The sequence below is a fragment of the Adiantum capillus-veneris genome, chromosome 10 (genome assembly GCF_014529385.1).
Source record: "Adiantum capillus-veneris isolate H3 chromosome 10, ASM1452938v2, whole genome shotgun sequence".
In the NCBI taxonomy this organism is placed as follows: domain Eukaryota; kingdom Viridiplantae; phylum Streptophyta; class Polypodiopsida; order Polypodiales; family Pteridaceae; genus Adiantum; species Adiantum capillus-veneris.
Genome location: NC_140940.1, coordinates 30,385,937 through 30,399,456, shown reverse-complemented (window position 1 = coordinate 30,399,456; position 13,520 = coordinate 30,385,937). Strand labels below are relative to the sequence as shown.

The 13,520-nt window shown below is 42.1% G+C and overlaps 1 pseudogene; it reads right to left on the bottom strand.

The window, feature by feature from the left end:
• Positions 1 to 264: 264 nt before the first annotated feature.
• LOC147448635 (protein TPR3-like) overlaps positions 265 to 13,520 on the bottom strand; it is a 34,623-nt pseudogene continuing 21,367 nt past the window's right edge.

The following is a 13,520-nucleotide window of genomic DNA, read 5'->3' as shown; positions in this document are numbered from 1 at the left end:
TCCTTCAACTCATTAGAGCTTCTAAAAGCTGTGGAGGGTTAGCCCTTGCCACGACATATTCATCATGCAGATCATCAACCTCTTGCATAGCAATATTGTCCTCTCATTTATGGTCGACACAAATTCTAAACATACTTACATAGTGAGCTCTCGCTTCATCCTCATGAATGGATTGCGTAATAGATGTAAACATTGATACCGGCCACTCCGCAACCAGAAACTTTCACTTTGCTTAATGCCAAAGAAGAATGGACCACAAATCCATTACTTGGGAGCCTCTAACTTTCCATCATTCCTGGCAATCAATAGGAAGTAAACATTTGATAAACAAAATTCTGTCAACAGAGAATCAAAAACCCTCTGAGTGCTTTAACGACAAATGCCTACCTTGGAGCAGACTTCGCTACCTGGGAACTTGATGCCATGGATGGTAAAACACTCTTGATGATGCCATTTTCAGACGATGCACCTCCTGCCCATCTTCCTTCTGCTTCTAATGGCTCGATTACTTGCACACCCCCATCAGTTAGACCAATACCGAATTGATTTGGCTCTGAAGGATGAGCTGCAATCACTAGAGGGTACACGGAGCTGCAACACTCATACGTGATCGGTCACACTAGCTGGGTTCATACTATGTCCATCTAAAGATTAAACATCCAATAGCTCTCCCCTGCCTGCCTATAGCTTCTTTAAATTCAAAGCAGAAGCAACAAAAGACACAAATGCAAGGCTCTACAATGATTTATCATTGCCCACGATACCATCTAAAATCTTAGTTCTATCAACCTCTATTGAAACTTGCATAGTCACATTTTTGGGCTTCCCGTCCCCACTTTTTCGTCCTGTCCTCTTTTTTACACTAAAAGTCCATTTGCACCCCGTTCCTCGTCCCCCATTCCCCATCCCCAAAGACGTCCCTTGTGGCTATGATTGAAAGAGAACCTACCTTCCCATGACAAGTTGCAAAGAAAAATGTCTTTGCAGATGTTTGCGAGATTAACAAAGGGGTATTTTGGCAATTTTGGAAACAAGTAATAGGATTTTGGGATTTTGAAAAAAAAAGAGGGGTATTTTGGTAGTTTTTGAGATTTGAGGGGTACTTTGGGAATTTCCACAAACTTCACAGGTATTTTGGTACTTTTCCCTTTAAAAAAGATATCAAAAAGACATGAGTTTCCTTCCTTCACCTGCTAGTTCCAAGGGCGAGGTAAACAGATGGTGCCAATCTACACCGTGGTTGCAAGCTCTCAGCATCAAAAACTCCAATAGGACCATCACAAAAACTGGCATAAACAAGCTGGCTGTCACAAGAATAAGTGGCATTGGAGATCAAGGCAGGTAGAGAGTCCCATGGAGCCCACTGCAAGTACCAAAAAAAGTAAAAATAAAGATCATTTAAAAAGGGGGAATCTAAACTATCTACTAACATAATATGGTGGAAGGAGAAACACTTTCCACGTGGCACGAGCTGCGAGCTGAAGGCTAGATTCCAAAGAAAGCGGCTGTCACCTGCAACTCTCTCTCTCTCTCTCTCTCTCTCTCTCTCTCTCTCTCTCTCTCTCTCTCTCTCTCTCCACAGTGTGCACTATGAGTCTGTAACTGCATCGTGGTGAGAAACCAGTCGTTCAACTTTTCTCAAAACTCGGGGATGAAGTAGAATTAGCCTGGCACGATGTTCAACATTTCTCAAACTCAGGCTGCAGCGGATGGTGTGCTAGATTGAAATTCTCTCTCTCTCTCTCTCTCTCTCTCTCTTTCTCTCTCTCTCTCTCTCTCTCTCTCTCTCTCTCTCTCTCTCTCTCTCCCCCCCACTTTCCTCTTTCTTCCTTCCGTTGCACGCACCTGCAAGAGCCTTAGCCTGGTGGAATTGCATCAAATCTTCCTGGACATGGCCGTCATGGTGGAGGCAGAGGGAGAGAGGTTGGATGAGATCCCATCCCGTCACAAGTGGCTTCTTTTCCTATCATGCCACTCCACTTCACTTCATCAATATCATCTCGAGGCTCGTTTATTGAGTAATTTTCCATAGAATCTCACAGGATGCCTGGATGGAATTGACCACCTTACCCATCTTCATGACCTTCAATTGGATGGATGTCCAATATTGTTGGAAGAGCTACCTTCCTTACATGCCCTGCAGGAAATGCTCTATATAACAAGGTGTGTGAAGCTCAAAGGTGTGAGGGGTTCTGATGAGATGAGAAAGGTGGAATCGGTATGTCTCCATTAAGGATGTGAAAGCATGGACTAGCTACCATTCAAGGACAATCTATCCATGCCCTCTCATGTAGCCACCCATAGTTGACACATCTAATTTCCTTCGAGAGCTGCAACTTGGTGCACGATAGAGAGTTGATGCTAGAGTGGCAGGGGTGTGTGGGTCCCTGTGTGTGTCTACACTGAGGCAATGGAATGCTATTTTGAAAAGGTAAGTGCAATTGCAGTAATATTAGCATTTGGTGGTTTCAATGTACTGTGTGTGTGTGGGTGTGAAATGGTTGGTTATGATGTCGGTGAGGATGGAGGAAGAGGAGGAGAGGAGGCGATATTGTTGTGATCATGCTTGCTGAATTTTCTCACCGGTGATCAGGGCGATTGTGTTGATTTTGATGCTGCTATTTATGGGTGGTAGTATATGTCCTTTTACTGTCTCAATAGCAGTTTGAAGTTGAAGCCTTGGGAGGAAGTGGAAGGATGACTGGAAGAGAAGCTGAAGACCAAGGCAACGAGGGAGATAATCCACCAGTTTCAGAGGTGTGATCAATCATGATTGCTGCATTTTCTTGAAGACATCATTACAACCCTTCCAGATGATGTTGATGATTATTTTTTATGATGTTGAGGTTTTGGTTGTGAAAGAGGGGCAATAATGGCAGCAACAGAGCATGTGGGTGCATGATGCATTTGGTCGTGGCTTAAGGGAGGCACAGGCGAGGAAGGAGGACCTACCCAGACTTGATGCGAGAGGTGTGGTGGCTAAGGTGTTTAGGCATCAGCCAATAATATGGCACCGTAGGAGAGCTAACGGAAGGGGAGGGCGCGCAGGCAATGCTTGAGGTGGTGAAGTTTAGCGGATAAGGCAAGGTCGATGTAGGGAATGGGTAATTTGGTAGTGGCCATTGGTGGTGTGTTCAGCAAGAGAGCGAAGCACCAGTACTCGGTAGATTTGGGGATGGTTATGGTGTGTGGAGGGCAATCTGCAGGTGGCAAGTGTTGGCACTCAGTAGCAACCTGTGGGAAGTGCCAAACAAGACAATAGACAATAGAGATGGCTGTAGCGCGCACATGGGTTTGTTCAATCAAACATTCTATGCTCTTCAACGGCTACTAACCTGAATGTACTCAGCCCCTGTCACACTGGGGTAGGAAATCACTCGCCAAATTGAGGTGGCGCCCAGCCATTTTCCCAACCAAAAGTGGAAGATGGCATCCAACTCATGTCAGTGGGGCGGGCGATGTAACATTTAATGGCCTAAAACTTGTGTGTAGCGGAAATTAGCATGAACATAGTGGGCATTTCATTAGAATAGATTCCTAATGAGAATTACAAGAGTGCTTGGGTGGAGAGAGCAACAAAAAGCATAACACCTAGTTAGATAGCATGAACAATACTTCCAAAAGAGAGAGAAATTAAGCTATTGACAACAGTTGAGGACCGGATTTGCATGGAGCCGGTCCCCCCTCCAAAAAGCTTTGTATTATGGTTTCTCCCATCAAGAGAGACATTGTACAATACAATTCTTTGTGTTCCTTCAAGACTAGCTAGTGCAATGAAGATGAAAGCTTCATGCACTAAGCAAAACACTTATCAAACACAACATTAATTCTCCCCGGTCTCAGACCCAAGACCTCACACACATTCGAAGATGGTGAGAGCTAGTAGGATATGAGAGTAGATTGAGAGGAAGAAGGAGTATTCTTACGAGAAAGATGTACATCTCCTCACATAATCACTCATATTAGCATAGCTTAGCTTAGTAATTAGCATGGTAGAGGAGATGAGCATGCATTGAAGCTTGGCTCTTGGTTGGATTTGCATCACAAGCCCAAGAGTTGTTGGTGTAGTCCTCCCTTCTCACAAGCTTGGAGTAGATGGTAAGCTTTCCATTAAAGCTTGAGAAGGAGAGAGAGTCTTCTTTACTTCACACATGAGATTATGTGAGTGTGTGTGTGATAATGCCTTGCAAAAATCAGCCCCCCTCTCTCTCTCTTGGTCGACCCCCCTTGCTATTTGCTCATGCTCTACTCTCATTGGACCTCCCCAGGCCTAGCCAATGGTAATTAAGCAGTGTAAGTGATAGCCTTCTGACATGTGTCCCCCTTTCCCCTTTTGTGAGAGCTTTAGGTAATTTAATAATTCAACTAAACTCTCATTGGACCCCTTTGCCTCCTGGCCAATAGGAATCAGGCAAGCCATTGGGCTGTTGAATGCTCATTGGACCCCTTGGGAGACTGTCCAATAGTCTTATAGAGGACTTAATTCTCATTGGTTCTTTTATTAAGTGTTTTTAAATTAATTAAACTAGATTTACTCTAGCCTAATTCTCATTGGTCCACCTCCAAGGCCATCCAATAGGAATTGGGTACACCTTGTGGGCATCTAGGATAGGGAGCTGACATGTGTCCCTCATTCCCTTTGTGTAAAGGGAGCTTGTGTGTGTGTGTGTGTGTGTGACTTTCTCTCTCATCCCCTACAAGCAAGGCTCGACCCCTCCTAAGTAGGGATTTGTAAAGACTTTTTTTGACACACACAAAGCATCCAATTCCCCCATGGTTGACCTTTGGACACAACCTTTGAATTTTGGAACCTTAGCATTTTGGAAGTCTTAATGGGTTGAACCTTAGGGTCTTTTTAGCCCATTTTTGCACATGGCTCTTTTGCAGATGGCCCCCCCTTTGGATCCCTTTTATGGCCGGTTTGCTAGCTTAACCAATATTCTAGCTTTTTCTCCCCTGGCACTTCCCCATATTAAATGATCAGTTTAACATGAGAAACTCATTTAGGAGAATTAGATATTGATTATTATGACATTACCTCTCTCTTGAAATCATAGTCGTCCTCGACTATGGTGTAGAGAAGATAAAGCATATTCATGAGTCCTTTTCTTAGCGGGTAGAGGATCCCTTGTTACCCTACGACATCATTCCACAATGGATGACTAGTCCATTTGGTGCTTGAGAGCCTAAGGTTGCCGTAAGCATGTCTGCCCATTAGTTCTATCAATCTTCCATAGTAGAGTGACAAGCTCTACTTGGTGTTTGGGAGACGTCATCTCCGCAAACTTGATCTAAGCATGCATACTACATTTTTGTGCACAATAAATAAAAAGAGAGTCTTATAAGACAAAAACTTTGCTCATTTTTAACATTTTGTACATTTGCTTACTCTTGGGAAGCATTGTAAGCATTGACAAGGTTTAGGTTATCCTTTAATTGTATGCCTTGCATCCATCTAGCATCTTCAAAAGCATAATTCTTAAACTTAATAAGATATTGTCGGATAGTCTTACCGCCTCTTAGTACCTTGTCTTCATGTCAAAGAATGGACTCGGGCTGCAGCACCTCCTCTTGGTCCTCAATCTCCGGTGGGTCTTCAATAGTTGGTTCTTGAGGTGGCTCTCCTTTGTAAGGCTTTAATAGGCTCACATGGAAATCATTGTGTATGAGCCAATGATTGGGCAACTTGAGTTGATAGGCCATCTCATTGATTGGCTTAAGAATCTGGAAGGGACCATAGTACCTTTTTGCTAGTTTAGTATAGTACTTTTGGTGTCCCCTAGGATTCTTGCCCGTCGTGTGCCTTAATCGAGCCTTGGGGAATTTTAATAAGACCCAATCATTTTCTTTAAAGGCTTGGGCTCTTCTGTGCTTATCAGTAGCAGCCTTTTGCCTTTGTTGTGAGATAGAGATAGCATCCTTAATCTTTTGAAAAGATTCTTGTAGGTCTCGGCTATACTCATCTGCAGCGAAGATCTTCCCATGTACCTTAAGTAGCAAGGGACTTTTTGATCTTCCCTCAATTACCTCGAAAGGTTCTTTTCCCGTGGAAGTATGTACAGTGTTATTGTAAGCATACTCCACTAAGGGTAAGTACTTCTCCCATTGGGATCTTTGATCTACTTCCGTTACATAGGCTTTTAGTAGATCAAGAATTGTTAGGTTAGCTATTTCACTTTGGCCATCCGTTTGTGGATGATAGGCCGTAGAGAAGTTTATCCTTATCCCTAAATTCTCAAAGAGACACTTCCAAAAATTACTGGTCATTCTAGGATCTCTATCCGACACTATGGACATTGGCAAGCCATGGTACTTGAAATTTGTGAAATGAAGAGGGTTGCCATTTGATGGGCTTTGATAGTCTTTTTGACAGGTATAAAATGAGCTTGTTTACTGAACCTGTCTACTATCTTCCATATTCCCGTATTCCCATGGATAGACTTAGGCAATCCAAAGATAAAATCCATGGATATGCTCTCCCATGGTGAATTAGGGATTGGCAAGGGTTGAAGAAATCCAAGTTGCTTCCCTCTATCAAATTTTGTCTTCTGGCATACCACACATTTAGAAACATACTCTTGTATTTTCACTTTCATGGTAGGCCAATAGAAATATGTTTCAATTCCCTTTAAGGTAGACTGAATCCCTCTATGCCCCGCATAAGGTGGAGCATGAGATTCATACATTACTTTCTCACGTAGTGAGTTAGTAACACATAGTCTATTGCCATAGAGAAGATAACCATCTTGTAAAGTAAATGGTTCTTCTTCTTCCCTAATGCAAGGGTTGAAATCACATCTCTAAAATCGGGATCAATTGCATATTCATCTATCATTGAAGATAGATCATTGTGAGTTGCTATGGAAACCGCATTCACTCTCGGCCGTCTTGAGGTGCATCAGCTACTTGATTATGCTTGCCAGCAATGTGAGAAATATGAAAAAAAAAAATTGCGAAAGGAAATTTGCCCACCTCATTTTTTTGTCGGAGAGCTTGGTCTGCGTCATGAAGTACTTAAGACTTTGGTGATCCGTTCGCAGAATGAAAGGAGTCCCCAATAAATAGTGCTTCCATGAGTCTAAGGCATGTAGAGCTGCAAGGAGTTCCTTTTCATATATGCCTAGAGCTTGCTCAACAGGTCGAGCCTTCGACTTTCATAGCCTATGGCATGCCCTTCTTGGAGCAAAACAGCTCAAAGGCAATCACCACAAGCATCACATTGGACCTCAAATGGTTTTGAGAGATCTTGTAGTGTAAGCATAGGTTGAGAGATAAGCTTTTCTTTAAGCTTTTTGAAAGAATTGTTCTCCTTAGCAGACCATGTATACCTAACGCTTTTCTTTGTTAGGTCATGTAATGGTCCTGCAATTTGTGAGAACTTTTCTATGAAGCGTCTATAGTATGCACACATACCTATAAAGCTTCTTAGTTCATGAAGATTCTTTGGTTTAGGCCATCCTTTTATTACCTCTAACTTTGATGGATCCATTTGGATGCCATCTTGAGAGATAATGTGACCTAAATATTGAATCTCTTGCAAGAAAAATTCACTTTTCTTTCAATTAACAAAAAGTTTATTCTCTCTTAAAACTTGAATTACCTGGAGGTGTTGCTTGTGTTCGTCTAATGAATTAGAGTAGATGATAATATCATCAAAGAACAATCCAGTGAAGGTTTGATGAGGGTTGAACAACTTCTCCATCAAGCGGTTGAATGTGGCTGGTGCATTGGTCAAGCCAAAAGGCATGACAATGTATTCGTAAAGACCAAATGTGGTGCGAAATGCGGTCTTTACAATGTCTTGATCGTCTATCCTTATTTGATGATAGCCACTTTTTAGGCCAATCCTACTGAAGTAGGTCGATCCTTGTAGCTTATCAAATAGGTCTTCTACCCGTGAAACGGGAAACCTATTCTTGATAGTGATCCTATTTAGTGCTCTATAGTCGATACACATACGATATGTGCCGTCTTTCTTTTGCACTAATAGCACAGGTGAGAAAAATGGAGATGAGCTAGGCCTAACCATGCCCTTCTCAACTAACTCATGCACTTGCCGCATAATCTCCTCTTGTTGAGCTTGAGAAACTCTATAAGGAGGTTTGTTAGGCGGTGAACTTCTTGGAAGAAGTTCAATTGCATGGTCATCATTACCTCGTTTAGGAGGTAGCCCACAAGGGATGTCGTCAATAAAAACATCTTGAAACCCCTTGAGAAAATTGGATAACTCTAATTCCTTTTGGTTGATTTTATTTTCTTTTGCTAAAGCATTAGGTTCATTTTGAGAATCTTTAACAAAAATCATGTACACGGAAATAGAGCTCTTTATTGACTTGTTGAAAGCTGGTGTATGTACAATGGGGATAGTGTTACCCATTTCCTTAGCATCTATATACATGTCTTTTTCCCTGAACTTAAAGGAGATTCTCCTTTCAGGGAATTTAACATTGGCAGCCAGACGATCAAACCATGGTGCCCCTAGGAGTACATCCTCATGCTTGAGAGGAGAGATAAAGAAGTCCTCTTTGTCCACATAGCTTTGGACATGAAGCCTCAATTTCCCGATTAAGGGAGTGACTGAAGCTTCATGCCCCTTGAAAGCACTGTCTGCGGGTAGGACATCTCCCATCTCGTAGGCTTGTATGCCTAGCTTGGTGGCCAACTCTATAGACATAAAATTGTGAGTAGAACCAGGGTCAAAGAGAATAAAAGGATCATGTTCTCTTACCTTTCCCCAAGCATGGCATAGAGGAGATCCTTTGTGGTGAGTTTGGTGAGTCTCCTCCTCTTGGATTTCAACCAAGGTAGCTCTAGGACGATCTTGGCGGTTGTTCTTTTGGGGACAAGCGCGGTACGCATGCCCTTGTTCACCGCACTTGAAACACCGGTTATCCTTGCAATAACACTTAAGCTCTTCAGGAGAGAGTTTGTTTTTACCTTTGTAAACTCCCTTCTCTTTGGCTTTGTTGGAGTTGTCCTTAGGAGACTTTTGGACATTGTCCTTCCCCTTAGGTCGTTGGAACCCTTGTTTTTCGTGGGCTTATTATTTCTTTTAGCCCCCGTTTGGAAATTGATTCGAGCGGCAACCATAGTATGGTGTATTACCGCCGATATGGTACGTGGCCTTTGGGAGTTGACATACTCCGCCATTTCTTCGGTTAAGCCCGCACAAAATTGTTGCTTTTGCTCTCCAAAATCCAACTTTTTGAAGACAGTGGCTTTCAGTTGTAGGTCCCAAAACTTGTCTACATATTTGTGGATGGATTTATAGGGAGAGAGCTTTAAGCTTCGCCATTCGGTGAGTACTTTGTCTTTGGCATCGGTGGCCAAAAACTGCCTCATAATGGAAGCTCTTAAAGCTTTCTATGTTCGCGGAGCTTCACCGTTGGCTTGTAGGCTAGACCACCATTGCCTGGCTGACTTTTGAAAGTGCATAGCTACATGGCATAGCTTAGAGGACTCCGTGAAGCCCTCATCTCCAAACGTTGTCGTGCTGTGACACGTACATAGTGGGAACGCATGCTACAAGATCTATCTTGTAATTTTTTAGATACATAATTATCTTTCCTATAATGTACATATGCATATTTAAGTATAATAATAAGTCTTCTATCTCATCCTATTATTTTTCTCAAGGGTAACCTATTCTTACTTTACCATCAGAAAATACTATGGGAAAAGCATCAATAGCTCCGCCTCTTTAACTTGGGGCAAAAAGCATTGATTCTTTATTTCTACTATCTCATTATCATCTCACACCCTAGTTAGATCCTATATCTAGGGTAAACTCCAATATATATATATTCTATGTATTTTCATGTTTTTCTTATATTTCTTTTTAAATAGCTACTAGGAGGGAATCAAATCCTAGTGGGACACTAGGTGGCATGATTTCAAAGATACACTTATTTTAATGCATTATTGCAAGCATGATTACAAAACTTTGTCAAAGAGCAATGTCATGCTTTCATATGGCATGAGGTGTCCTTTGGAATCAAATGAAAGTCTAGGCTAAGGGGACCACAGGAAGACTTTTGCTGCCAGAAATGGACCCTATTTTGATGAATTTTTTACACAAGGTTTCAATCCGAATTGGAAAATGATTTTGAAATAAAAATCGTAGCTAATGAGCTGAAGATTTCGCCCATATTTTTACTTTTTTATTTGAAGCCACGGTTGAGGAGATATGATCAAAATACTGGACCCCAGTCTGCCCACATCATGCAGGGACAGCTCATTTCCAACTTTTCCAATTCCTGTTCACACTGGCTCCTCTCTTCTTGTGTAAACCCTTGGGGGTTCCCTTCACCTATAAAAGGGGACATCTTCTTCCTTGAAAAGAACTCAAGCATTTAGGCCATTGATGAGAGGAATTCTTAAGGGAGTGAGTAGTAATGCCTAATTGTACTCAGCCATTAACATAAGCCTAAGCCTACACTTTCTCCTAGAGGAAGACTAGCCATCCTTGCATGCTATCCTTGGAAGATCAACTCTAATCAAAGAAGGGCGTGGACTTGGCGTATCAATCAAAGTTGAATTCTCCCCTCTTCTTCTCTCTCCATCAATAATGGTGCCGAAGGGTTTGTCAAGTAAGATGTGTTCTACATTGATGTTTTCTTGATTTCTTGTTGTTTTCTTTTTCATTTCTAACCCAACATATATATATATATATATCTAATCTCATCTCCTTAACCAAACCTATCTCTCTCACTCTTAGTAATTCATCCTCTCTACAAATTTTAGGTTCTCCTTGCTACAGGTACATCTCTCCCTGCAGTATCCTTATTGCCTACAGGCAAGAATAGGGCTTGGGAGGGAAACTTCTCATCTCTTCACTTCTCTCATATCTACATTTTTCACATACTATCCTAGATGAATAACCCACATGATGATCATTTCTATCGCTTTCACTCTGTACGATCTATTAGAGTTAACGTATGGATTAGCCGTAAAATACACTTCCAACAACGTATAGTGTTTCTCTTTGGCCCAGAAAGGCTTAATGAAATACTTCTATCACCGGATCCCATCATACTACCTCTCATAGACTATAACTTTTCTTTTGACGTAAGCGTAGTTATCTTGCTATGAACCAAGAGGATTTGTACACACAATTAATCCCAATCACTAGACAAAATATATATATTATGGTAAGCACAAAACTACAATTCCAAAGAACAATTCGTAGCCTATTTGGTTAGCCAAGATTGAATGCCATTAACTCATCTATTAACCCTTTCATATTACCCATGATACGATATGACCATAGCCTTGATGTTTTCATCTTCGTATTGTTTTGACATTCTCTTTTGTGTTCTTTCTTTGTGTGTGTGAGTGCAAGAGAGAAAGAGTGAGTCTTCTTTGATTGCACTTCTTTCCAAACCCTAGTCTTCATGGCATCTATGGTTTAACTCCTTCATATAGTTTTTGTTGAGTTCTCTCATAAACTCTCACAGCCATAAGCCCGGTGCTTTCTTGGCAAGACCGCAAATTTCTCGACAACACCGCATCAAACTATTGGATAAAGGCCAAGACTTTGTCCGTAGCACCAAAGGTGCCATCATAGGTAAGGAAAGAGATTCTCTTTCCTCCCTCTTTGAACTTCTTCAGCTTGGACGACCTCTTCCATACGGGATAGGATTTCCTATGGCCTCTTCTTTTTGATGGTTCAAAGGTTGCACCATCACTTTCTTCAGAAGGTGAAGAATTTGAAGAAGGTGGAGAAGAGGGTGACCTCTTTCTCGTCTTTTTCTTGTCTTGATCTTCGTCGTCTTCACCATCACTTTCATAAGAGGAAGAGGATGAAGAAGATGGAGAAGAGGGTGCCCTCTTTCTCGCCTTTTTCTTCTCTTGCCTTTTATCATCCCTCTTTGAATTATGGTGTGGAGAAGGGTGCGGTGGTCTTCTCCGCTTTGGTGGTGATGTAGAGCGTTTAGCCCGCCGTCTTCGTGGAGCCATCTCCGTCGAGGTGGCGGGAGACTCACTTCTTTCTCGTTCCTTTGGTGGAGGCTCTTGAGTTCTCCTTTGGGAAGGAGATGCATCATCAAGAAGTAAATTCTTGAGCCCTTCGTATGGATTCTCTTCTTCTTCCCGAATCGGAGAGAGACCTATTTTGGAAGTCTCACAAGGAGGCTTCCTAGGTGTTCTCTCGTCATGGTGGTGAGCTTGGAGAATTCCATGAGCACGGAGCTGCCATTGCACTTCACTTTGGAGAGATGGATTGCCCATGGCTTGTTGAAGCCTAGAAACAAGATAGTTAACAAGCATCGGAGCATCATTAGTAGCTTGCTCATTAGCAAAATCAAAGTTATCAGCATTAATTTCACTCTCTTTACGATTGTCATCCATTCTAACAACCTTTAGGTGTACTTTGGCACTTCAAGCCCTAGTTGCTACTCCTCTTTACCCCTTTAGAAAAAGCACTCAAGCTACTGTACCCGTGGCTCGAATACCATTAATTGCAAGGAATAGAAGAGAGGGTCGTTCAACACCAAAACAACACCGGCTCCTGTCAAGCTTCTAATAGCACAATAGTGGTTAAGCCGTAGGAAAGCCGCGTAGGACTCCACTATTAAGACCATATCTCTTGACGGTGATGCCCCGTTAACTGCACGAAGGCACGCGCACTACAAGGCTGAAAAATCCCTATTCTACGTACTCACAGGCAATTAATAATACCAACCATTTATAGCTAGCTTGAGGACCTCCCTTCTTGAGCAAGAAAAGAGAAACCTTGTGCTCTGATACCAATGTAACATTTAATGGCCTAAAAACTTGTGTGTAGCGGAAATTAGCATGAACATAGTGGGCATTTCATTAGAATAGATTCCTAATGAGAATTACAAGAGTGCTTGGGTGGAGAGAGCAACAAAAAGCATAACACCTAGTTAGATAGCATGAACAATACTTTCAAAACAGAGAGAAATTAAGCTATTGACAACAGTTGAGGACCCGATTTGCATGGAGCCGGTCCCCCCTCCAAAAGGCTTTGTATTATGGTTTCTCCTATCAAGAGAGACATTGTACAATACAATTCTTTGTGTTCCTTCAAGACTAGCTAGTGCAATGAAGATGAAAGCTTCATGCACTAAGCAAAACACTTATCAAACACAACATTAATTCTCCCCGGTCTCAGACCCAAGACCTCACACACCTTCAAAGATGATGAGAGCTAGTAGAGTATGAGAGTAGATTGAGAGGAAGAAGGAGTATTCTTACGAGAAAGATGTACATCTCCTCACATAATCACTCATATTAGCATAGCTTAGCTTAGTAATTAGCATGGTAGAGGAGATGAGCATGCATTGAAGCTTGGCTCTTGGTTGGATTTGCATCACAAGGCTGGTGTAGGCCTCCCTTCTCACAAGCTTGGAGTAGATGGTAAGCTTTCCATTAAAGCTTGAGAAGGAGAGAGAGTCTTCTTTACTTCACACATGAGATTGTGTGAGTGTGTGTGTGATAATGCCTTGCAAAAATCAGCCCCCCTCTCTCTCTCTTGGTCGACCCCCCTTGCTATTTGC